General features: G+C 48.6%; 2 protein-coding genes across 34 annotated transcripts in view; one reads left to right on the forward strand and one right to left on the reverse strand.

Annotated features, from left to right (window-relative positions):
• Nucleotides 1-18,000, reverse strand: part of PACSIN3 (protein kinase C and casein kinase substrate in neurons 3) — a 31,398-nt gene extending 13,398 nt beyond the window's left edge. For 3 of the 31 annotated variants that reach the window (XM_042849306.2, XM_065595243.1, XM_065595222.1), the window contains exons 1-2: nt 16,513-16,952; nt 669-737 (exon numbers count right to left, since the gene is read on the reverse strand). The gene's annotated coding sequence lies outside the window, so the exon portion shown is untranslated. The other 28 variants (XM_065595246.1, XM_065595244.1, XM_065595226.1 and 25 more) reach the window with 17 other exon arrangements.
• Nucleotides 16,180-23,462, forward strand: part of DDB2 (damage specific DNA binding protein 2) — a 33,003-nt gene continuing 25,720 nt past the window's right edge. The window contains exon 1 of one of the 3 annotated variants that reach the window (XM_065595215.1): nt 16,180-16,308. The gene's annotated coding sequence lies outside the window, so the exon portion shown is untranslated. The remainder of the gene's footprint in view (nt 16,309-23,462) is intronic. The other 2 variants (XM_065595212.1, XM_065595214.1) reach the window with 2 other exon arrangements.

Below are 23,462 nucleotides of genomic sequence, written 5' to 3' on the forward strand. Positions count from 1 at the left end.
AAGAAACATCAGGAAATGAGAGGGACCCTTTTTTGAACAAGCCCTTTCCAGAGCTCCTACACACTTCCTGCCATTCTGGTCATACTGGCCGCACATGCAGACTTGGAGAGAACACTTTATAATGAACACAAGCACTGAGAAAGATAGCTGCCACTGCCACCCTGAGCCCCAGGAAGAGCAAAAGGCTTGCCCTCCAAGTTGGTTATTCCTACAGCATCATATGTGCTGTCTGCTCTCACCAACAGCTTGAGGGCAGGGACAGCCAGGAGAGTTTACTAGAATATTTTTTTTCTTTGTAGATCTATGTATCACACTCTGAGGCTAGTGGGATGGCAAAGCCAGCCCAAACTCCAAGTAGGAGAATCCCTGGGGTGGCTTTGAGGAGTGGCGGTTTTATCTGTGGGGAAGGAGACAAACTAGAAGCAGAAGGAAGCTATCTGGCTGTTGGATAGCTTTTACAGTGTTGCCACTTTATTGCAAGACTGAGAATCGCTGGTATTTTCCTAGAGCCCCAGGTCCTGGAGTAGTAATATTACAAGAGACTCTCTGCTTTCATTTTAAAGGGTTCCCAGCCCCCACGGGTTGTTGAGATAAAAAGCTTAAAAACCATGACCCAAGTACACTACAAAAAGGGAAATTTTTAAAAAGCATTTTAAAACCAAACTTACGATTTTTGAATGCCTGAGGTTGGCTGTACCGTTAGGGGGTCATTTCACCAACGGAGACTCCAAGCCTGCCTTAAAATACAAATTACATTAGTTTTCTGGTCACAGCAGAGTACCTTGTGGACATCTTAACATGGCAGAGGGTTGGCAGCTGCTGTACAGGAGAGGCCACGATACCAGAATAGTAGGGGGTATGTAGGTCAGAACCAAGGTTCTTTGGCAGAGGTAGTAGCAGTATTGGAAGAGCAAAGGATGTGGCAGGTCAGGATTGGGGGTGGGGGGTGCGAGGAGGAGAAGTGCGCCTGGCTCCCTCTTCTCCCTTCCACACCAGTAGGGGAAGAGAATCACATACTGTATTGCCTTGCCTGCTCCTGCAAGAGCACTAGAGTTAGACTGATCAGGACTGTCTCATTCTGCAGCAGGAGGACTACATGCAGAGGCATCAGAGACATGTGCAGAGTAGCTGGCTGGGAGAGGAGAAAAATATGGGATTTCCACATCAAAGTTAGACCCCATAATCAAAAGGGCTTTCAGAAAATCTGCTCACAACAAAAATGTGGCCAGACTAATATATCCCTCTTCTCACCATCAGCTACCCCATCTAGCTAGCTAAACAAGCAGGAAGACTCTCAGTTATAAGAAGGTGCTAGAGTTGCTCAGGGTTTCTTCAAATAGTTATTTCCTACCAGCAGCATTCTGTAAGCAGGGCCCAGCACCAGAGAAGCCATTAGGGCAGGGCTGCATCTGCCTCCAGAGCAAATTGAGAGGCAAATAACAGCGCTTGAGACCAAGTGATGAGAATAAAGTTGTGGAAGAGCTGCTAGCTCACCCTCTGCTCTTCCCAGGGAAATGGCAGGAAGTGGTCCCCAGGATGACTAACTACCCTGTGTCAGTACAATGGAGCTGATTTTTCTTCTGTGTTCCAGCCTCTAGTTATCAGGCCATGAGCCAGTTCCATCCTCTAAATCCAGTGACTCCACAGGGTTTACACCAGGAGTGGGGCACCTATGACCCACGGGCCGGATCCGTCCCATTGGTCAATTTCATCCAGGCCGAGCACCAGGTCACTCCATCTCAGGGGGAAGCCCTGAGCCTCCGCCCCCTCCCACTCCACAGGGCTGGAGCCACGAGTGCTGGCTGGACCCGCTGTGGGAGGGAAACCCTGAGTCTCGGTGCCCCCCCACCCACAAGGCTGAAGTTACAAGTGCTGGCTCACCCCACTGTGGGAGGGAGGAAGCCCCGAGCTCTGTGCCCCCCCCAGGTGAGTGAGTGGCCCACAATTGTTTTTTTTCTGTGGGTCAATGGCCCATGACAGAAAAAAAAAAAAAAAAGGTTCTCCACCCTGGTTTACATCAAGACTGGCGGACCCTAGACAGTTCCGTCTGCTCCCCAAGGGCAGGCAAAGGCTAGTGTACTGTAGGCAAAGGAGGCTAACTGCAGAATTGCCCCCTCCCCTCTCTCATACACACACAAGCCAGACTTTGCATGCATTACATACCAACACCCCTGTAACCATGTGTGCCCATAGCCCCTTCACTCAGCTCATACCCCTATCCACTGCTTTTGCATCCGTCTCCCACCCATCTTCATGCCTTCATCCCTGCAGTCCTGATGCATTAACTCTTTCTCTGGCCTGGGATGCCAGGAGACCATCTTCTACTTCTTCCAGGAAGAAACAGGATTCCTTAGCCACTGTGAGTGTTTACCCAAGACAGACAGAGAAAGCCTCCTCCCTGTGCACCACCCTTCGATACTTCCACCCTCTGAGTGCCTAGGGCACTATCTGGGTATATTGTTTGGATTGCCTCCTTGGACTGCTGGGATCACTGTGGACGAGGTCTGGACTTTTCCATTCAGTAAAGTGAGGGGCATACTGAATTGGGAGGTTCATTCTCACCCTCCCAACTCCCCTAATTCTGGAAGGCAGCTCTGCAGGAGCTTCACGTTTGAAGTGGATTTGCACAGGTGGGAGAGCACAGCCTTTGCCACACTAGGTGTTCTGTCCCACCTTCCCCCACACCACCCCAGTTGCTGCCAGACACAGGAACGAGTTGCATGACGACCCTATCTAGAAACTGAAGTTTTAGTCTGCCCAGCTTAGCCAGACATCTTTAACAAGGAATGGTTTTCCCTTGTTTTTAAGTCATTTCCACATCAGACACTGAAGCCAAGCCTAGCCCATGTTTGTCAGGAGCAGGCCATGTCTAGCTCAGTTCCACTTCAGGGGGAACAGGGCCTTTGTGACTGGTTTGATTCCCCAAATAGTTCTCGGACCTATACCAGATAGAGGTGAAGGCACTGTCCCTACCATACGGCACTCTCGGCCACAGTTACAGACATTTAGAGTGAACAAACTTACAAGAGAAACTGAGCCTCAAGCCTCCATAGTTAATTGTGTGAACTTTAAGGCAGGCTGGATAGAGTACTATCAGTGAAAGCCAGTCCTGCCCTGCCATCTTATCTACAGACAAACAGCCAAGAAAGCCCTTTATCTTTTCCACCAGTCTAGTGCCAGAAGAGACTTCCTGGTCCCAGCAGACACCAGCACAGTGGTAAACATGGATTTCCTCTGAGCTAGTGATGTGTTCTACATTCCCACTATATAGTAGCTTCCTGTAAATGCCACACAGTACTTACCCACTTCCAGCAGGGCATGCCCAGGTCCCCCACTCTAGCTTGCAGCTACTCAGCTGGGTGCCTGGTCGAGATGCCAGATAATGCAAAGATCCCACAAGCAATGGGAACATTAAGTGACTGCATGGGACATCCTTGTTGCTGGGGAGGGGCAGACTTTCACAATAGTGTTTATTCCAATCCAGGGATCACACCCTTGGTGGAGTCACCTGGCTGGGAAAGGAGCTAGGAGCCAATATTTCCCAGACGCTCCCTTGGAACTGGAGCGCCCAAAGCTGCCTAGTACAGTTTAAAGAAGATTTTCAGCTGGGTTCTCCAGCTTGTGAAGAGAGAGAACGAGAGAGACACAGAAAGAGACAGACAGAGTACTTAGAGCAGTGGGTACATGCAAAGGTCACTCCAGAAGCCTGCTAGTGAAAAAAGACACCCTGCTGAGGTCAGACAAATCCACACCGGGTTTCAAGGATTGCAGTGCATCAGCAAAACACACAGAAGGAATCCCACATTCTTTCAAAGTTGGGAGGTTCTGTGACTGGAATGGACAAATTCACAGGGCCAAGCAGCGAACTCAAACTTCTCCTGAGCGTTGGGAGTTAGCTTAACTCTCTGCACTGGTATCCTCCACAACTCCAACAGACAACATCCTGAAACAGAGAGACTGCACCATCCCCCATAACCCTGAAAATCCTCAAGTTGCTCTCACTGCCAAAAGCTGTTCCTCATGTCCAAATCCTCCTTTAGTTTCAGGCTGCTGCTCTCTCTCCTATTGTCCAGGGGTGTATCTACACTACGGCGACTACACCAGCATAACTATATCGGCATGGCCCCATAATGTACACGTAGCCTACACTGACAGAAGTTTTTATGTTGGTGCAGGACCACCACCACCCTGAACAAAGTTAACCGTGTCAATGGACGCTCCCATCCACTGCTGAGCTGTGTCACCACCAGGGGTTTTGTCAGCATAGTTACGTTGGTCATGGTGTAGTTTCTCACCCCGACCAATGTACTTATGCCGATATAACTTTTCAGTGTAGACCAAGCCTGACACAGGAGCTCCTTTCTTTCACTTTGAAGTTATCTCCCTCCCTTTCCAAGTCTTTTATTCTCTCTAGTTTACAGAAATGAGTCTCAGGCCATGTCTATACATACAGTGCTTCAGTGACGCAGCTGTACTGATATAGCTGTGCCGCAGCATGTCTTGTGAAGACGCTGTATGCAGATGGGGAAAAAGCTCTCCCATCAGCATAATAAAACCACCTCCGCAAGTGGTAGAAGCTACGTTGGCAGGAGAAGCTCCCCCACCAACATAGTGCTGTGCACAGGAGCTCTTATGTCAGTGTAACTTATGTTACTTGGGGGTGTTTTTTTCACACCCGAGCGACATAAGTTATGCGGACATAGGCTGTAGTGTAGACATAGGGTATGTCTTCACTACCAACATTAAAGCGCTGCCATGGCAGCGCTTTAACATGGCTGTAGAGTTGTGGCACCAGCACTGGGAGTTTCACCCTTCAGGGACACGTGACAGCTGAAGCAGTAACACAGACTTTACAGAGCAATTTCTAAACCAGAGTATCCATGAGGGTGGAGCTCTGGGGAGGATGTGCTTGAGCAACTAGGGTGTCTTGGAGGACCAGGGCAGCTTGACCGAGATGTCCCATTCCCTAAAAGAGGTACCAGACAGAGTCTGCGCCTGGAAAGTGTTCCCACCAGGCTAGCGTAAAAGGCTATGGCTAGACCCTGCCCAGACTTAGGGGACCTTAGAAGCACACAGATCCAGTGTGTGGTCCCAAACACAGCTGCCCAGTGGGCATTTGCAAAGTGGAGTTTAGTCAGAACTGTGCCATGAAGGCTTCAAAGAGCTGCACTATCACCTCCCTAGTTTCACAGCACCATAAATAGCATGGTTTCTGCCTCACATCATCTACATTCGCCACTCAGTCGTGCGGCTTCCCAGATGCCACCCATGACCTGTTTTCCCCTCTCTGACTGTGAGAGGGTTACACTCATACCAAGTAACCCTCCATGCATGCAACCTCCACTGTTTGTCTCTTTTGCTCAATTAGCTGTTTGCTTCTATCCCGTGCATTTCCCACCCCTACCAATCAGTGTCAGCTAGCATCAAACTTGCCAGTGAATTCATGCCAGCCTCTAGACTCATTTCAGCTGGAAGGGATCTCAAGTGAGTTATCTATTCCATCCCTCTGTATTGTGGCAGGAGTGATTTCATCCCCAAGCTATCTGAGGCGGGTGTCTAACAAAACCCTGACTAGCTCCAGGGAAGGCTGTCGCTCTCCCCCTTGGCAACTTGCTCCTGCTTGTTCTCCCAATATTTAACCTACATTTCTCCTAATACAGCACAAATCCACGGGCTTGTCCACACTCACTGACTAATGAGGATAATGCTGTAACAGAGCTGCCTGAAAGCAGTAAAGGGATCTCTTCTGACCACCAGGATGGGCAGCATCTGCCCACTTCCATACAGCCCTTGAATAAAAAGCTTACCCTTGGTGCTACTCCTCTACAAACTCTCCAGTTTGTTCACGTTGTTTTGTGAACTGAGCGAGGTACTCCAAACTGAGCCGAGTGCTCCAGCCTAGGCCTGACAAGTGCCAGGTAGAGCAGAATAATTTGTGGTTGTTTTTACATAGGAAACTCCTATTCATTCCAGAAGGCAAATGTTCCACTGAGATGGAGTCATCTTGCCAGACCATCAGGGCACGGACTGGATCTTTATGTATTGAAAACCCTTATGAACAGACTATATTCAGATAATCCTCCATAACAACCACTGCCTGGTTAGTCCCATTCTAGACCTGGGCATTTCATGGTTTCTTTCTTCATTAGACTTCATACCCTTCTTTAAAATGACTCCTAAATCTTTTCTGCCCATTTCTTCAATATGGAAATTTCACTGCATGTTAATCCACCCTCAGTTTTATATCATCCATGTACGTAAGTAACCTCTACTACATCCTCCAAGTAATAACTATTTCCATTCGCTTCTCATTACACTGACTTGTCATTTGAGTTGCCACTTGGAGGTTTTATCATTAGTGATTTCTTTGTTGTTCAGACCAAGTCTGTGACTGTGTCACGCCCTGACAAATTCAGAGAGCCTTTACCAGCTGCACCTCCTATTATCAGCAATTGCGTCATAGAGGCTATTGGCTTTGCCTGGCACCACCTGATTTTAATACCTTGTGTTTTTCACTGAAGTGCACCTTTCTCTCAAACATTCACACAATGGAGACAACAGCCTGGAAGAAAGAGGTCAAACACCAAGGTTTTCCTGAAGTTCATCTGGTTCCCTGCACAACTCAGAGTTCTATTTTCTCCTCTGCAGGTTACAGAAAAGCTAGAGAACCTAAGACAACACCTAAAGAAAAGCAGGATCACAAGACAGGATTGAAACTGAGATTTCTCATTCGGGGGGATATGGGCTGATATAAGGAGGGAAAGGGAATGAAGGGCGGAGCGAGGGGTCACATACCCTGGTGACTTTACTACATGTTGTGGTCAGTTCCTCTGCTTTGATGATGTGCAGGTTCATTGTTCGCACTTTTGGCATCAAAACTAGTTTACTCAATTGCTTCCTCCGAGAGGAAAATCTAAGCAACATGAAAGGCAACTGTGGGGGGTAAGACAGAGTTCAGAGCCATGTAAACAGGCAAGACTATAGACCAACAGCTACACACAGCACCATTCTGCAGGGCTAATGGTATCTTTGGAGATCATGCATGCGGAAAAAAAAAGAGTGTATTTTGCTGAAGGGGTGGGGAGAACACCCAGCAAACAAAAAGCTTTCATAACATCTCCTGTCCCATGAGAAGAGCTGATTTAACTACCTCAGCACTGCTCTGCCCCTTGAGATCTTCACTAGCTCTTTAGGAGCATCTATAGGGTTGTACTCCCTAAAGTGTGCCTAGGCAGCAGGGTTGAGCAGGGGCTGCCACTAGCAACTGGGCTAATTTTTTCCTCAAACTAATGTTCCTCCTACCAAAATTTTACATTGAGCTCCATTCAGGGAAGTCAGAAGGGTTTTTGCTATCTCTATGCTGCCTGAACAGTGCAAAGGGAGTCTAACAAGGCATAAAATCTGCTTCACCCTTTAAGAATCTATAGTGGCCCAATGACCTTTTTGAAATAGAGTCTTCAGCCTGAAGGGCAAACATCAATTTAAATCCCAGGTGTTACCATCCACCATAGATTCCTAACTATCAGAATAGACACGGGGGAATGGGACAGACATCTCTGAGAAGCACACACTGCGAGAAGATATTTCAGCTGTTTAGCATCACTGAAATGTGGCTTCTTCCCTCCCATCCCAACCCCCAGAGCAGAGAATCTTGCCTTGTCTTTTCAGCGCCCAGCCTGCAATGCCAGCAGGACACTGGGAAGCTTTAGTACAATCCAAGCTTTTTCTGCTTGGCTTGCTGAACAAGGCTCCATCCCACAGCTGGAGAGACCAGTTTTCTATTTGCATTTGGGATAGAGCCACCCTGACCCTCCTTACTTCTCAGTATGAATAGAGTGCTTCCTCTCTGGAAAGGCTTCCAGGTCTGCTCACTAGTCCAGTTCATAAGCCTGGACACCTCCACTTGGAAGGCGACACAGCAGTCGAACAAGACAGGTTCTGTGAGTGTATATATCTCAGGCTCTGTGAGCACTGGCACAGCAACCTCCGGCCCACTCAAAGCCAACACCAGGCTTTCACCCAGGCGGGCAGCCTGTGGAGCAGGCTCCTCTAGCAGGGCTAGTACTAGCAAGGACAGAGCAAAGAGCAGACTGAAAATACCAGTGGGCCAAATAAAGATGGAAATGAATCTAGGAGTGCCTAGAATTAATTGTTTTGTAAATGAGAAATGTGCTATGACATCTCCCAACCTTCCATAAGGCTCACATTCCCTTATCAAAAAGCATGCAGAAAGCCCCACCTCTGAGCGCTACACAGCAAGGGCCACATCCCCATGCACACCAACAGGAAGGGCTCTGCTTTAGAAGAGACAGAACAAAAAAGTTGCCAAGCACCATTGTTCAGCCGCCTGTAAATGTGGCATCCAAGTTTACCAGTACCCACAGCACTCCTGTGAGGAAAGCAAGTACTATCTCCATCTGCAGAGCAGAGAGGTGATTTGACTAGGGTAGTCACACAGATCAGTGGCAGGATTAAACTCAAGACCATTGATATTATTGTGACAGGTTCAGTCACAGAGAGCCACTTGGGACTGTCACCTAATGTGCTGAAATTACCTCTGAGCCCATTTTCCCTGCCAGTTGGGGACTTCCAGAACCCTGCCTTGTTGAGCCAAACATGCTAGCCTGCTGCAACACAGACTCAGGGTCTGGTCCACACCCTCAAAGCTGCAGACTTAACTGAAAACAGATCAGCAGTTACCTGTCTCCAGCACCCAGACCCCAATGGGATCCAAACCCCAAATAAATCCATTTTACTCTGTATAAAGCTTATACAGGGTAAATTCATAAATTGTCCGCCCTCTATAACACTGATAGCTGTGCATGATCTCTGTTTGCTCCCCCAGGTATTAATCACTTACTCTGGGTTTATTAATAAACAAAAATGATTTTATTAAGTATAAAGTAGGATTTAAGTGGTTTCAAGTAAGGACAGAATAAAGTAAGTCACCAAGCAAAATAAAGCAAAAACACGCAAGTCTAAGCCTAATGCATTAAGAAACTGGTTACAGGTAATATCTCACCCTCAGAGATGTTCCAATAAGTTTCTTTCACAGACTAGACTCCTTTCTAGTCTGGGCCCAATCCTTTCCCCGGTACAATCCTTGTTAGTTCCAGCAGACATCTCAGGTGGTGAGCAGGGGTTCTCTCATGACTGGCAGCCCCCTTTGTCCTGCTCCACACCCTGGGTTGGCCCACAGGAAAGTTTGCAGGTAAATAAACCATTTACAACCAATTGTCTGGGCCAATGGAGTCATCAAGATTCTAAACCACCATTAATGGCCCACACTTTGTATAATTACAATAGGACCTCAGAGTTATACTTCATATTTCTAGCTTCAGATACAAGAATGATACATGCATACAAATAGGAGGACTGTATTCAGTAGGTTATAACCTTTTTTATGATCCTTTACAAGAGACCTTTTGCATAAAGCATATTCCAGTTACATCATATTCATACTCAAACATATTTCCATAAAACATATGGAGTGCAACATCACAATCATCACTGCCAGGTAGTGGATAACTGGAAACTTATGAACTCCATCAGCTTGTATGCTGCTTACACCCATCTGGCTGTTCTAATCTTCTAGGCTAAAAAGTTTACTTACAGGGGGTGAAAAGCTAGGTAGGTTCCCAGCAAACCAATCCACCAGGAGAGTCTGGAACATCATGAGATCCCACTTATTCCTTCTGTTGCCTACAGAGCCAGACCCCTGCTAGCTGGTACCATGGTATTCTACTCCAGCATTTCAAAAATGTGGCCACCGTAGCTGCATGCTCCTGGATGCACAGCCTTGGTGTTGATTGCTCAGGCTTCCAGCAACGGTTGGGCAGCTGGTGAGTTCCCCATCTTTCCAGGGGTTGTGGGGCTCAGGATTTGGGCTTTAGCCCAGTGGTGGCAGGAAAGCAGGCTCAGGTTGTGAGGCTTTGGGCTCCAGCCCTGGGGCTTCAGGCTCCGCCCCCACCCCCATTGGTCCTGGCCCCTGCTGCTTCCCCTGATCCCCCACCCAGAGCTTAATTTGTCCCCAGACTTCCCAGGGCTGAGTAAGTCTGCTGTGAAAAGTGATACTGATATGTTTGTTAATATCACTTTTCACAGCTGACTTCCTAGCTAGCAATAATAAATTACAATGATTTGGACATGTATATGTGCATATTTGTTTGTTTTTCCTAAAGCTAATTGAGTATTTTAGGAAAAAGTGTGAGAGCGGCCACCAGCAAGAGTTGATGGCCACACTCTGAGGCAACCAAATAATTTGTCCTGAGAACCTCTGCTCTACTCCACACCCAATTTCTCAGAAATGTAGAAAACAGATCTCAGTGCTTTTAGTATCTTGACAAGGAACATGGATAAGGCATTGGCTCAGCGATAGTCTCCTAGTGGGGAGGCTACATGAAAAATGAGAGAATGGTGCCACTGCCAGAGGTACCCACTCAGATATCCACCGTTGGCCTCTGAGGAGCCCCCTTAGGTAGAGTCTGGCATCAACTCTGACTGGGCCTACCCTAAAAGAGAAGGTACCACTATGAAAGATACTGACCAACTACAAAGGATAACTTAATGAGGGAGGCATGCAAACCGTTTGAAGGGGTTGTAGCTAGGGTGACCAGATGTCCCGATTTTATAGGGACAGTCCCGATTTTGAGGTCTTTTTCTTATATAGGCTCCTATTACCCCCCACCCCCTGTCCCGATTTTTCACACTTGCTGTCTGGTCACCCTAGTTGTAGCTGACCATGGTTATGAAGCAGTGTCAGAGGTTTAAAAAAAAAAAAAAAAAACACAACCACCACCACCACGCCCCCTAAAAGGGGTGGAGGGGGGTGGAGCAAACTCTCCTCTGTCAGACCATACAGGGCATTCTAATCTAGTCTGGATTGGAGCTCAACTAGATGTATACCCTGATTTTTTGTCCTCAGCAGAGGGGTTGCCAACCCATTGGGGGCTGTAAGCGGGAATATTTTTGGCCCCCCAAACACACTAAAAAAGCAAATGGGGGGCCCCCCCTTGAGCTGCTCAGGAACCTAAGCAATTGCTTAGGTTATGTCTACACTACGCAGCTTTTAGAGACACAGCTGTGTTGCTACAGCCATGCCCCTAAAAGGCGTGCAGTGTAGCTACTGTTTGTCAGCTCTCCTGCTGACAAAAAACTTCCAATCACAACGAGTGGCGTTCGCTTTGTCGGCAGGAGAGCGCTCCTGCTGACAAAGCGCTGTTCACACCGGTGCTTGTTGCTGGTAAAAATTTTGTCTTGGGGGGAGGGGGGTTAACACCTCTGAAAGACAAAAGTTGTGTCGTTCAGTTGCCAGAGTAAACATAGTCTACGTCTGCTTCTGCGTAGCATCAGCTCTGTTTCTCAGGCACAGCCCCAAACCTCAGGAGAGTTAAGGGGAAAAAAAATACAGAAGAGCATCGGTTAGTGTGGGCATCACAAAAAGTGTTAGAGAGGACCTGCAAATGAAGAGAACATTGGAACTATGCCTTTCTGTTTCTTTCTATCCAATTAAGTGGCCTGGAAAGTTTTTTGCCCCAGAAGTTCCCTGATTTTTTTTTTTTTTTTTTAAGTTGAAATTCAACTCATCTGCCCTGAAGACTCTGTGGTGATTGGAGGACTAGAGAAATAAATGACATCACAAGAGTCTAGAGAGAAAACTGAGCAACAGAAAGGTGGAGGGAAAGCATTTTTTTTTTTTTTAGTTGTAGGCAAGAAGAGGGTGGTTCATTAACAACTTCAAGGACTAGTATTTGGAAAAGGACATCTATTAGATATTTAAAACATCCCTACTGCTTCAATTAAGATGCAAGAACTGAAAATAAACATCCTCTGAGATCTCCAAGGAGACCAAGGTGAACCAGGAAGTCAGATTTGATGTGTTTGATGTTTCTAAGGCTAAAGGAGTTTTTAAATCCTCTCAGGTGTCTCTTGCAGGTCGCCTTTGGCAGATTACAATGCCCTAGTGGCACCCACTAGATAATACTCTGCCTCCCAAGAGTCTGGGAGGCTCAATCCATTAGTGCAATTCATGGAGAGAAGGAACTATTACAGGACAAAAATATGATTAGGAGGCCAGTAACATATGCTGCCTCAGCCCACAGCTCTAGGGAGCTTGAAACTATTGTACCAGTCAGTGAAACAAAGCTGATTAATCACAGGAATGAACACACCAAACTTTCTGCAGCATAAGGACTCTCTCTCTTTGTAGGTGAGTAACTTCAGCTGCACAAGAAGACAGGCAGCATTTGGGACATTCCATTAGGACAATAACTGTGCTGCAGAAGGGTGGAGAGCAGTTAGACATCCTGCAACAGCTTCCTAATTCAAGACTCCTTCCTCTCCGCTAAAGAGGCTCCTAAATTCACATTTTTCATAAAGACTTTCAGACACAAAACTCACTAGACACCCTTCTTATTCAGTTTTGTATCCATTGCTAAGGCCTTTAGACTAAGATTTTGGGAGCAGCCTTTATCTGCCTGCACAGGTCCCCTTTATGGTGCCATATACACTCACATTCTGTAAGCAGTAATAAATGATTTGCCTGTTCAGAAAGGTCCACTTTTGTAAATACTAAAGTCCTGCCCTTCTTTCTGGGATTATTCATAACCATTATTGTTTAGGCAGATCCCAAAAATTCTCACCTGCAATGCATCTATAACCCATGTTACCCATTGTCCTTACTTCCCGATCCATAAAGGATGGAAATGCAGCCAGTCTATTACAACTCTCAGCTGGCGAACCTAGCTCTTTAGCTCAAATTGTAGAGATTTTCACTTTTAGCTCTGGAAGCCTTATTTAAGCCAAGATGCCAACCACTACTCACCACAAATGGGATTGCTCACGCAACAAATACTTTGTAATCCCTGAAACAGACAAGCAGGGCAATACCTATTGTTAATTACAGAACATATAAAAGCAGCTGGAGCATACCTGCTAAGGGTAGCACAACAGAATATTTGATTTCAGAGCAAATGAGATTATGATGCCTTATCCAATATCCTCACTGGCTTCACAATAACTGGTCCATGCAATTTTGCAATCCTCTCCCAGGAAGACAGTATCATATGGTAGGACAATCTTGAGTACGGAAGTAGAATTTGGAGCCTGTGTCCACCCAGACCCAGCACACAGGACTTTAGCGGGCTCTTGCACAAGCCACAAGGCTCTGAATCTTCACTAGGAACACCAGACATGACATTTCCCAATAAGGGGATTCCATTCACTTAGAACAATGTTTTCACACTTGTATGGCTTGGATACATAAAATCCTAATGGCCACTCACCAGCCAACAACCTGCCCCAGAGTTCTCTACTGTGTTGACAGAGTCCACAATCCTGTGTAGTCCATCCCACCTTAAATCCTGTCAAACCATTCACTTGCATAATGGAGTCCCAAGCGGGAAATAGATGTCAGCACTATGCTTGGCTGCCATAGAGATGTTAGGCCTCTCTTCACTGCATAGGAAAGGAAGGAAACAATCTTCACAAGAACAAGTGCAGACAAGCCACGGACAGGAGCAAGCTCTTAGGTAAAAGTCTCAGCAGGCACAGAGTGGGGAGAACAGCAGGCCAGTCACTCCCACATTTATCTTTTCCCTCAAACTTTAGCTTAGAAGAAGGCAAGAGGATGCTTCAGGGAACACAATCTCTTCTGCTGAAGTAGATATTAGGAATATAGGAGTTGCCAAAACAAAACAGACTGTTGGTTCATCTTCTAGGTGATAGTTTGTCAGTGAAGAATGTCTGATGCTTCATAGTCAGGTAATCCTTTGACACAAGGTGTACCTAGTTGTGCAATGCACTAGAGGAAATTCCATTTTGACCCCACCCAGAGATCAGATCACACCCAGAGACAAAAGAATCCCGTGCTCTAGTCATTTTACTCTCTGCAGAGCAGTTTCAAATGCTATTCCTATTACAAACAGAAAAGTTTTGGAGCTCTTGTAAGACTTTACTTCTCAGCTACATTTGAATTCCAGAGTGGGTTGGAAGAATGTTAGGGTTTTGTATGCAACTTATTATACTAGTATCTTCATTAGACTGGCAGTGGAATAGTTCCTAGTGAGCTTCATTGAGTCTCTAGTTCAGCTTCTGTTTTGGAAGGCAGAAAACCTCTGCTTGGGGTAGAGATTTATTTTTATTTTGGGGGGCGGGGGAACGAGGCTCAGGAGCTCATGGGGAACTTCAGAGAACAAGTACAAAAGTTCACCTCCCCCAACAAAAAAAGGTCTCAGAGCTTGGGAAGTGCAACAGGCAAAAAATACGTAGTTGGCACAGAAAGTGGACAAACTGGTTAAAGCATTTGGGCCAGGATAGCTGCACTTGTTGCTGTTTCTGCTGAGGAGTCTGACCCCTTCTGCCACAGGTAAGGACAAGCCATAGATGGTCTGTGCTCTCAAGGCACACACAAAACCTGGTGGTGAGCACCCAGTACACCAACATCCCATACTTGTTGATGCGCTAAAGAGGAGATGATAGTCCCAGGGGTTTTATGTAGTTACCAGATAGTAAAAACAGGTAGGTTAAAAAGAACTGCTCCTCTTACTCCCCCAAAACAGATATTTCTCAGCCTTCCCACCACCACAGATCCACCCCTCAGCCCTAGAAAGACCAAATGCAACATCAGTGGCCATAGTTAAGCCAGGACAGGAGTGGTGGAAGTTTCTGCAGCACATAATTCTAACTTGTCACCCCGAGTTCTGGGAGTCAGGAATTTACAATACGAGGAGGATGTCCCCAGCTGATGGGAGGGGAATGCCTAAGAAGGGGCAGAAAACCAAAGGGTCCAGCTGGACCTGAGGAATGGGTAGCACACTGAAGAGGCCTATTTGTTTTGGGAATGGATACAGGAGTCCCTATTTCCATGGACACCTCCCCAGACAGTCTAGTGGGAGTTGGGCTAAGGACTGGATGGGATCTAGGTGGTCTGCTGCTGTTTCAATACATTTATCTTAGGAGACTAGTGGCAGCTAGTTGGATAGGGAGAGGTATCAATACTATGAAAGTACCTCCCCACTGTCCAGTTGGTAGCGGGCAGTCAGAGGGTGCCTATCCCTTTAACAGAGGCTCTGCCAGACTCCAGGGCCTGCAGCTCCGGTTTCAGTGTGGGAAGCGACTCTGCATGGAGTCTTCACAAAGGGGCCCTGTCCCTTTCTCCCCCGCCCCTTCCCTGGCTGTAAAGCAGAGAAGCCTGCTTCAAACAAAAGGGGGGGGGGTCCCACAGAGAACCCACCCTAGGAGTCTCCGGGGGAGAAGAGACAGGAGGGAAGCAGGTGACTGAGTAGAAGCGCAGGCACTAAGGGACGTTCTGGGGAACCTTGTTCAGATGCAGACATGCGAGTTCTGAGCCCGGGAGTTGAGGTGGGGGTGGTGTCTGAGATCCCCAGCCAGGTGCAGGCAGAGGGGTGGGTTGCCTCAGCAGCTGGGATGTAAGGACAGATCAGCCTTAGGTCTCCAACTAACCTCTTGGTTAAATGCTTCCATTATACCTAGGGTAGCCAGATGTCCCGATTTTATAGGGAGAGTCCCTATATTCCAGGCTTTGTCTTATCAGTACGGGGAAATAGGCGTCTATATTTTTCCGCTTGCTAGGGTCACCCTCATTATACCCGTCTCTTGGCAGCTGACCCCCTAGCGGGGCACCTTTGGGGCCGGACACTAACAGGACACCGCCAGGGCCGCCAAGAGGATTCAGGGGGCCTGAAGTCTTCGGCGGTGGGTCCCGGGGCGGAAGGACCCCTTGCCGCTGAAGATCCGGAGCGGAAGAAGCTCCAGGGGCCCGGGCCCCGCGAGAGTTTTCCGGGGCCCCCGGAGCGAGTGAAGGGCCCCGCTCCAGGGGCCCCGAAAAACTCTCGTGGGGGCTCCTGCGGGGCCCGGGGCAAATTGCCCCACTTGCCCACCCACCCCCGGCGGCCCTGGACACCGCTCCCAGGCCGCTCCGACAGAGGGGATGGGGGGGCTCCACTCCCCAGAGCCCAGCAATAATCACAGAGCCTGCGGCGCACATACCAGCGGCCGATAGCCCAGCCTAGCGGAGGAGAGCGAAGTCCCTGCCAAGGGATGGAGGGTTCAGCGCAGATCCGAACGGCGGCGCCTCCTGTCCCCTACCCACAGCGGCTCCTTCCCCCCATGGCACTAGGAAACTTTTACCTTTAAGACGCCAGCTCACTTGCCATTAAGTGCAGCTCCCCCGCGCGCTGCCTCCCACCCAGGCGGGGCCGGACTACCCCACCTCCACTCCAAGCAGCGCCGAACAGGCCGGGCTAAGCCGCCAGCGCCCTGGGAGCTCTGGTACTTACTGGAAAACAGGTCCGGAAAGAGCCCGGGGGAGCGCCCTGTTTGGGGGTGCGGAGTGGAGAGACCCCAGAGGGGAGGGAAGCCTAAGGGGCCTCTGCTCTGCCTTTCGCCAGGGCGAGGGAACGAACCGATAGGAGCCCCGCTCCGGCAGCTCGGAGAGAGTTAAGGCCACCCCCGTCCCAGTGCAGTCCGGAGGCAGATTACTTTGCATCTTACCTCTCTAGTTGCTACCGTAGCGACTTCGGCTCCAAGCCCTGGTGCAAGGGAGTCCCGCTCGGCAGCGTCCCAGAGCGTTCCCGCTGCAGGCTGCCCTGCCTGCGGTGGGGCGAGTTGCAGATCGGATTGTCTCACAGCTCTAGCTTTGCCCCTTGCTCTAGCAGCTCCCCACCCTTATTTCAGGCTGCAGGACACAAGGGCCCCCGCCCCGCCTCCCAGCGCGAGGAGCTCCCAGCTGGGCGGACCCAAGCAGCCCCGGGGATTCCAAAGGAGTCTCGCTGGTGGCGGCTGGAGAGTAGATGCTAAGGCCTGGGACAGCGGGAAGGGAGTGCAGGCTGGAGCAGCGCCAGCCGGGGAGACAGCAGGACTCTCACCACGTTCCTGGAGCTCTTGATCCAATTAGTCTGCTGTCACTGCGGGATGAGCCAGGCCGCTGCCCGACAGCAGGTGGGGCTGTGCTGTCCACACTGAGGATAAGAGATAAGAGCAAAACCACGTGCCCAGAGTGGACAAGAGCAGCAGGGGGTGGTGCTATTCCTAGGGGAGGCCCAGCAGCCGCTGGCACCGGAGCGTGGTTAGCCATAGTTCTTAACGTTTAAACAGGGTTTAGTTTGCTTTTTTCCACTTCTGTTCTTTAAGAGCTGGGGAGAGCAGGAGGTGACACTGCAAACAACCTCTTGAGTTTAGCTACAACAGTGCCCCAAGTCTCAGCTGGCCCAGGGACCTGGAGCTCTGCTGTGAGGGGGCTCACTTACTGGAGTCTCAGCTGGGACCTGACAGTTCAGTGAGAAGCCAAAATTTGCCTGAGTCTGGGCTAGGCACTGCTCTGAAGAAACTCACATTACTAGAATCTCAGCTGGCTACTGGTGGGGCACTACTGGGGGAAGATCACATATCTGGAACTGACCATCAGTAGGGAGGAATCTGGAATATGAGTCTCTTTCTGCTCTACTCAACAGTTTTTCACGTCTTTCAGCTAGGTTCGCTAACCCTCCACGATTGCCTTGAAGTCTCCAGGAATTAAAAAAAGTAATCTTTAATTAAAGATTATGTCAGGTGATTAAACCTCCAGGAATGTGTGCAGCCAAAACTGGCAACCCTATTTTCAGCCAATTAGCTGATCTGCAGGAGCAATGAATCAATCTGTCTGGCTGTAGGGAGACCAAGGACAGGTCTGGGAAACTCGTATGTTGTTGTTATTTCCCCTTCTCGCCCGTCTCCTCCAAAAAACCGGAAAAGCCGTTCCCTATCCTCTTGCCATAGTTTACCTCTCTCTCTCCCTAGTGCAGGGACACAGGAGTTTCGCCATCGCCTTCTTTGGCTGCTGTTTGTCCGCATACCCGCTCTACCTAACTCATTAGGCGTCAGCAACGTTCTCTCTCCTTTTATCTGAAAATGCCATCAGCTCTTTCTGAACAATTCAGATCCTTAGTGCTTTTATGTCCCTAAACTGGAGATCTTGTGCAGCCTCGGCCCTCCACGCTCTAAGTACCAAAGTTTCTGTGCCGCAAAGCAATTGACCGTGATATGACGTGAGATTTTAGGGCAGGCAGTGCCGGTGCTAGCCCATTGGGGGATCCAAGCAGGAATATTTCCCCCTCCTCCCAACACATACTATACTAATAATTAATAGGGGGTCTCCCAGAGCTGCTTGAGGACCTAAGCAATTGCTTAGTCTGTTTTTGCCTAGTGCTGGCTCTGAAGGCAGGTTTTACATTTTGGGAGTCGATGAGCCTTGCTGCCCCATCTCCTATAATTTGTTTCTCACTAAATTATTTGGGACTCAAACAGCAGGACCAACTACGGGTTCCCAATGACGTTCATTCAATAAAAGTAAAGATAAAAGACTGAGGACCTTAAGGCTGGAAGGAAAGGGCATGCCCGCCCACTTCCCGGTTCACCAATACGAGGAACCTTAAGAATCTGTGTTATTTGGTGCTGATTGTTTGGCGTGTGTTCTGATGTCTGTAGATACCTGGGATTGATTGATTGATTAACAACAGTTGCGTCAGGTTTCCTGGGAGCTAGAGGTAACTCCTGCATCATAGGGCCCTTCTGAGATGCAGACTCTAGAAAAGATAATCGGATACCTTTTTGTTTCCTTTACTCTGATGTTTATATTTAACTTGAATGGTCACCCTGAAAGGGTCCCACACATGGGACCTGTGGTTTCTGATCTGTTCTAAGGCACATTCTTTCCCCAAAGAGTGTTTACAAATCCTTACCCAACCTTAAGTTAGCTCCAGGGGAAATAATAGATAGCAAAGGGATTTCCCTTTTCATATTTTAATTAAAAAAAAAAAGAGGGTTGTTCAACTTTCTTCAGCATAGTGTGATGCTCACTCATGGCTCCATTAAATTCCAACATTTTAGTCAAATTACCTACTCTAATAACTCTACATGTGTTTCCAAAGTGTGAAAAGGGCAGAAACCTTGGGTAATTGTCAGAGGTGGGTACAATGTATTCCGTGTCTGTGCAGGATTGTGATCTCAGTACTCCCAGCTAGTACACACACTAGTGTGTTTGGGTTGTGATCTCAGTACTCCCAGCATTTGTCCAGGATGGGAATTAATTTTTTGTTTGGAGTTTGGACCCGTGTCCATTTGTCAACACTGTCCATTTCTGATTCGGTGTCATGATGCTACGTAGCTACCTTTATTTCTGCTCTCTTTTTCCTTTCCTCTGGGGCAGGAGTGGCTCAATGGGGGAAGAATGTCCAAGTATAGGAGGAGATCAGAGAATGTTAGATGTTATCACTGACATTTTGTTTCCCTGGGATAGGAGCTGCTTGATAGGTTTGGGTCTTAGGACAGATAGGTATCTCCACTGTCTCTTTTCTTTTCCCTAGAGTTACTCCCAGCTTTTCCTCATTGTTTTTAGTGGAATACATACTTGCTTCCCTATACTGGCCTAAATCGAGTTGCTGTGATGTTACTGTGGGCATGGCTACATTTGCAGATGTAGAGCACTGTGAGTTAAACCCGCCTTCAGAGAGTGCAGTAGGGAAAGCGCTGCAGTCCGTCCACACTGACAGCTGCTTGCGCACTGGCGTGGCCACATTTGTGGCACTTGCAGCGGCACTGGGAGCAGTGCATTATGGGCAGCTATCCCACAGAGCACCTCTTCCCATTCTGGCGCTGTGGCTTGTGGGGGGAGGGGGGGGCATTCTGGGTCCTGTCCCAATGCCCTGTGATGCATTGGTTCGCATCCCAGCATTCCCTGTGCTTCCGTCCACATTTGGCGCCATCTTTCAATGTTTTTTGTACTGCGCGCTCTGTCTTCCCTTTCAGTCTGCGGGAATAGAGCCCGAACTGCTGAGGAGTATGCTGTCGAGTCTCGCCAGCACGTCACATTTGGCAGTCGAGTTATTCCTTAGGATCCAAAGTGACAGTGAGGGCTCTGACGACGATTGTGACTTGAGTAATGCATACAACACAAGTTTGATTGTGACATTCACGGACATGCTCACCACCATGGAACGCTGCTTTTGGGCTCGGGAAGCAAGCACTGAGTGGTGGGATCACATCGTCATGCAAGTCTGGGATGAAGAAAAGTGGCTGCAGAACTTTCAAATGAGAAAAGCCACTTCCATAGGACTGTGTGAGGAGCTTGCCCCCAACCTGTGGCACAAGGACACAAGATTGACAGCTGCCCTGCCAGTGGAGAAGTGGGTGGCTATTGTAATCTGGAAGCTGGCAACTCCAGACAGCTACCGATCGGTTGCTAACCAGTTTGGAGTGGGAAAGTTGACCGTTGGAATTGTGTTGATGCATTTTTGCAGGGCCATTAATCGCATCCTGCTAAGAAGAACCGTGACTCTGGGTAACGTGCAGGACATTGTGGATGGCTTTGCACAAATGGGTTTCCATAACTGCGGAGGGGCGATAGATGGCATGCATATTCCAATTCTGGCACCAGCCCACCTAGCCTCCAAGTACGTTAATCAGAAGGGGTGGTACTCCAAGCGCTTGTGGATCACCATGGGTGTTTCATTGACATTAACGTAGGCTGGCCGGAAAGGTGCATGATGAAGGCATCTTTCGGAACACTGGCCGTTCAGGAAGCTGCAAGCAGGGACTTTTTTCCCAGACCAGAAGATCACCATAGAAGAAGTCGAAATGCCCATTGTGATCCTTGGAGACCCCGCCTACCCTTTAATGCTGTGGCTCATGAAACCCTACCCAGGGAGCCTTGACAGCAGCAAGAAGTGGTTCAACAACAGGCTGAGCCGGTGCAGAATGACTGTGGAGTGTGCTTTTGGCTGTTTAAAGGGCCGCTGGTGCTCTCTGTATGGGAAGCTGGACCTGGCCAATGACAGCATCCCTGCGGTTATATCAGAGTGCTGTACCATCCATAACATTTGTGAAGGGAAGGGTGAACGATTCACTCAGGCATGGAACTTGGAGGTTCAACATCTGGGGGCTGAATTTGAACAGCCAGAGAGCAGGGCCATTAGAGGGTCCCAGTGTGGGGCTGCAAGGATTAGGGATGCCTTGAGGGAGCAATTTGAGGCTGAAAGCCACCAGTAATGTCTGGTGCCCTGCACGGGAGTGAAGTGCAGTGGTTCCAATGTTAGTAGGAATCTGTGTTTGCTACGCTGACTTGCAGTGCCTGTTTCTTTCCTAGGCTAAGGTATCTTTTACTTTATGCAACAATAAAGAATGTTTTAAAAGCCAAAAAATCCATGTATTGAAAAGAAAATTAATTTATTGAAAAGAAACACAACTGCTTGGGAAACAGAAAGGGCAAGGGGGTGGTATGGGGAACGGTACAATCACAGATTTGCTTATGTCCTGTCTGGAGTGCTGTGCAATGATTGCTGCACTTCAGGATGTCTATACTGCATGGTGATGGGGGTTGAGTGCAGAGGGTAAGGGTCATAGTTTTCAGGGCTGGGTGGTGAAGCTACAGGTGTTGGAGGCAGCTGGTGGCAGTAAGAACCCAGATGTTGGGGAAAGTGAGTTGGAGGTGAAATGGGTGCACAAGGGAAAGAATTTTGGGACAAAGGCTGCGGGGGGGGGGGGGAGGGGGAGGGAGGCACGGTAGTGCTCCACCAGCATGGTTACGAGCACCTGGATAGAATCTGGATAGAATCTGCTTGGCGCTCCATTACGCTTATCAGCCAATCCGTGCTTTTCTGCCGGAGCACTGCGCTTTTGTGCCAGCGCTCCTCGTTCTGCTGGCAGATCCTCCTTTCACTCTCCCGCCACTCCTGCACTTTTTGATTTTCATTACTTGAATGCTGCATTACTTCATGCAACATGTCTTCCTTGCTTCTACATGGCCTCTTTCTGATCCTTTGGAGTCTTTCGACAGGTGATAACACGGACAGCTGAGATCTCAAGGTTGCAGCAATGGTCCCTCCGCCCCTCACGGCACAGTGGCACGGACAAGTTAGCCTTACTGGGACAAGGACACAGTGGCTTTCCTGAGAAACCTGCACAAGTGCATTGCCCAAGTTCTGGATAAGACTTTTGAAGAGATCACTGAGGCCGACTACTGCGATGTTAGAGAGCACATCAACGCCCTATCTAGGCATGCATGCAGCCCTAATCCTCCTCACCCCAAGAGCCCCCACCAAATAACTTCCTTCCCAAAATAAAAGCCGCTTACTGGGAACCTCCTCTGGTGTTTGTCATTCCCCAAGCACTGGCCGCCGCTACTGGCTACCTTCCTTCTGGCTTGAGAACAGCTCCTGGCTGCATGTATCTAGGGATTCTGGGGTGCCTTCCTCCTCCTCAGCACACTCGCTCCCGCTTTGCCACCTCCTCCTTGCTCCTCCTCCTCCTGCCTTGTTGAACTGGGCTCTGAAGTGTCCATGGTGGTACTCGAAGTAGAGGTGGGGTCGCCCCCAAGTAGTGCATCCAACTCTTTGTAGAAATGGCAGGTCGCGGGGGAAGCACCAGAGTGGTTGTTTGCCTCGCAGGCTTTGCGGTAGGCATTCTGCAGCTCCTTCACTTTAACACTGCACTGCAGAGTGTGCCGGTCATGGCCCCTTTCCATCATGTCCCTTGATATCTGCCCAAAGATATCATAATTCCTTCCGATAGAGCGCAGCTGGGACTGGACAGCTTCCTCCCCCCAAACACTGATGAGGTCCAGCACCTCGCCATTGCTCCATACTGGGGATCGCCTGGTGCATGGAGGCATGGTCACCTGGAAAGATTCGCTGAGAGCACTGCACGCCTGGCTGAGCAAACAGGAAGGTGATTTTCAAAATTCCCAGATAATTTAAAGGGCGGGTCTGATGGTTGGTCACCTGAGGGAAGGTCAGTAGAGTTCAAAGTGATGACCACAGTGGCTAGAACAGGCATTGTGGGACACTTCTGGAGGCCGATTAGAGCGCATTAACAGGACAGGTCATCCATGCTGGCGCTGCGGTGCTCCAGCAGGGGCACAGCAAACATTATTCCACTTGCTGAGGTGGAGTACCAGCCGCGCTGTAGCCGAGGAGTCAGAGCGCTCTACGTACCTTGCCAGTGTGGACGGGGAGTGAGCTAGGGTGCCCGGGGCTCCTTTATTGCACTGTAACTCACAAGTGTAGCTAAGCCTGTGATGTTATTGTCTCTTAAAATGGTATAAGGAAGTAGTCAGACAAAAGCAGGAACTTTGGATTTCTTATAGCAGAAATCCAGGCATTGGGCAGTAAAAGGCTTATTTATACTACATATACCATCAAGCATACCACAGCACCAAGTCAGAAGCCACAGTTACAATATGGTTTTTCCCTGATCTTGTTGCAACATAGCAGAAAAGACCATAGACATGTTAAGATTATAGCTCAATTACAAAAAATGGAAAAATAAGGATAAGATTCCATCCACACTACAATTATAACTGGATCCACAGACTTGGTTGCCTTTGTACTGTCAATGGGTCCCGAGAGGCTAAGAATTGTAAATACAAACAACAAAAATATTATATTCAAGTGAGTCCTGTCTCCGGGCTT

The sequence above is a fragment of the Chrysemys picta genome, chromosome 4 (genome assembly GCF_011386835.1).
Source record: "Chrysemys picta bellii isolate R12L10 chromosome 4, ASM1138683v2, whole genome shotgun sequence".
In the NCBI taxonomy this organism is placed as follows: domain Eukaryota; kingdom Metazoa; phylum Chordata; order Testudines; family Emydidae; genus Chrysemys; species Chrysemys picta.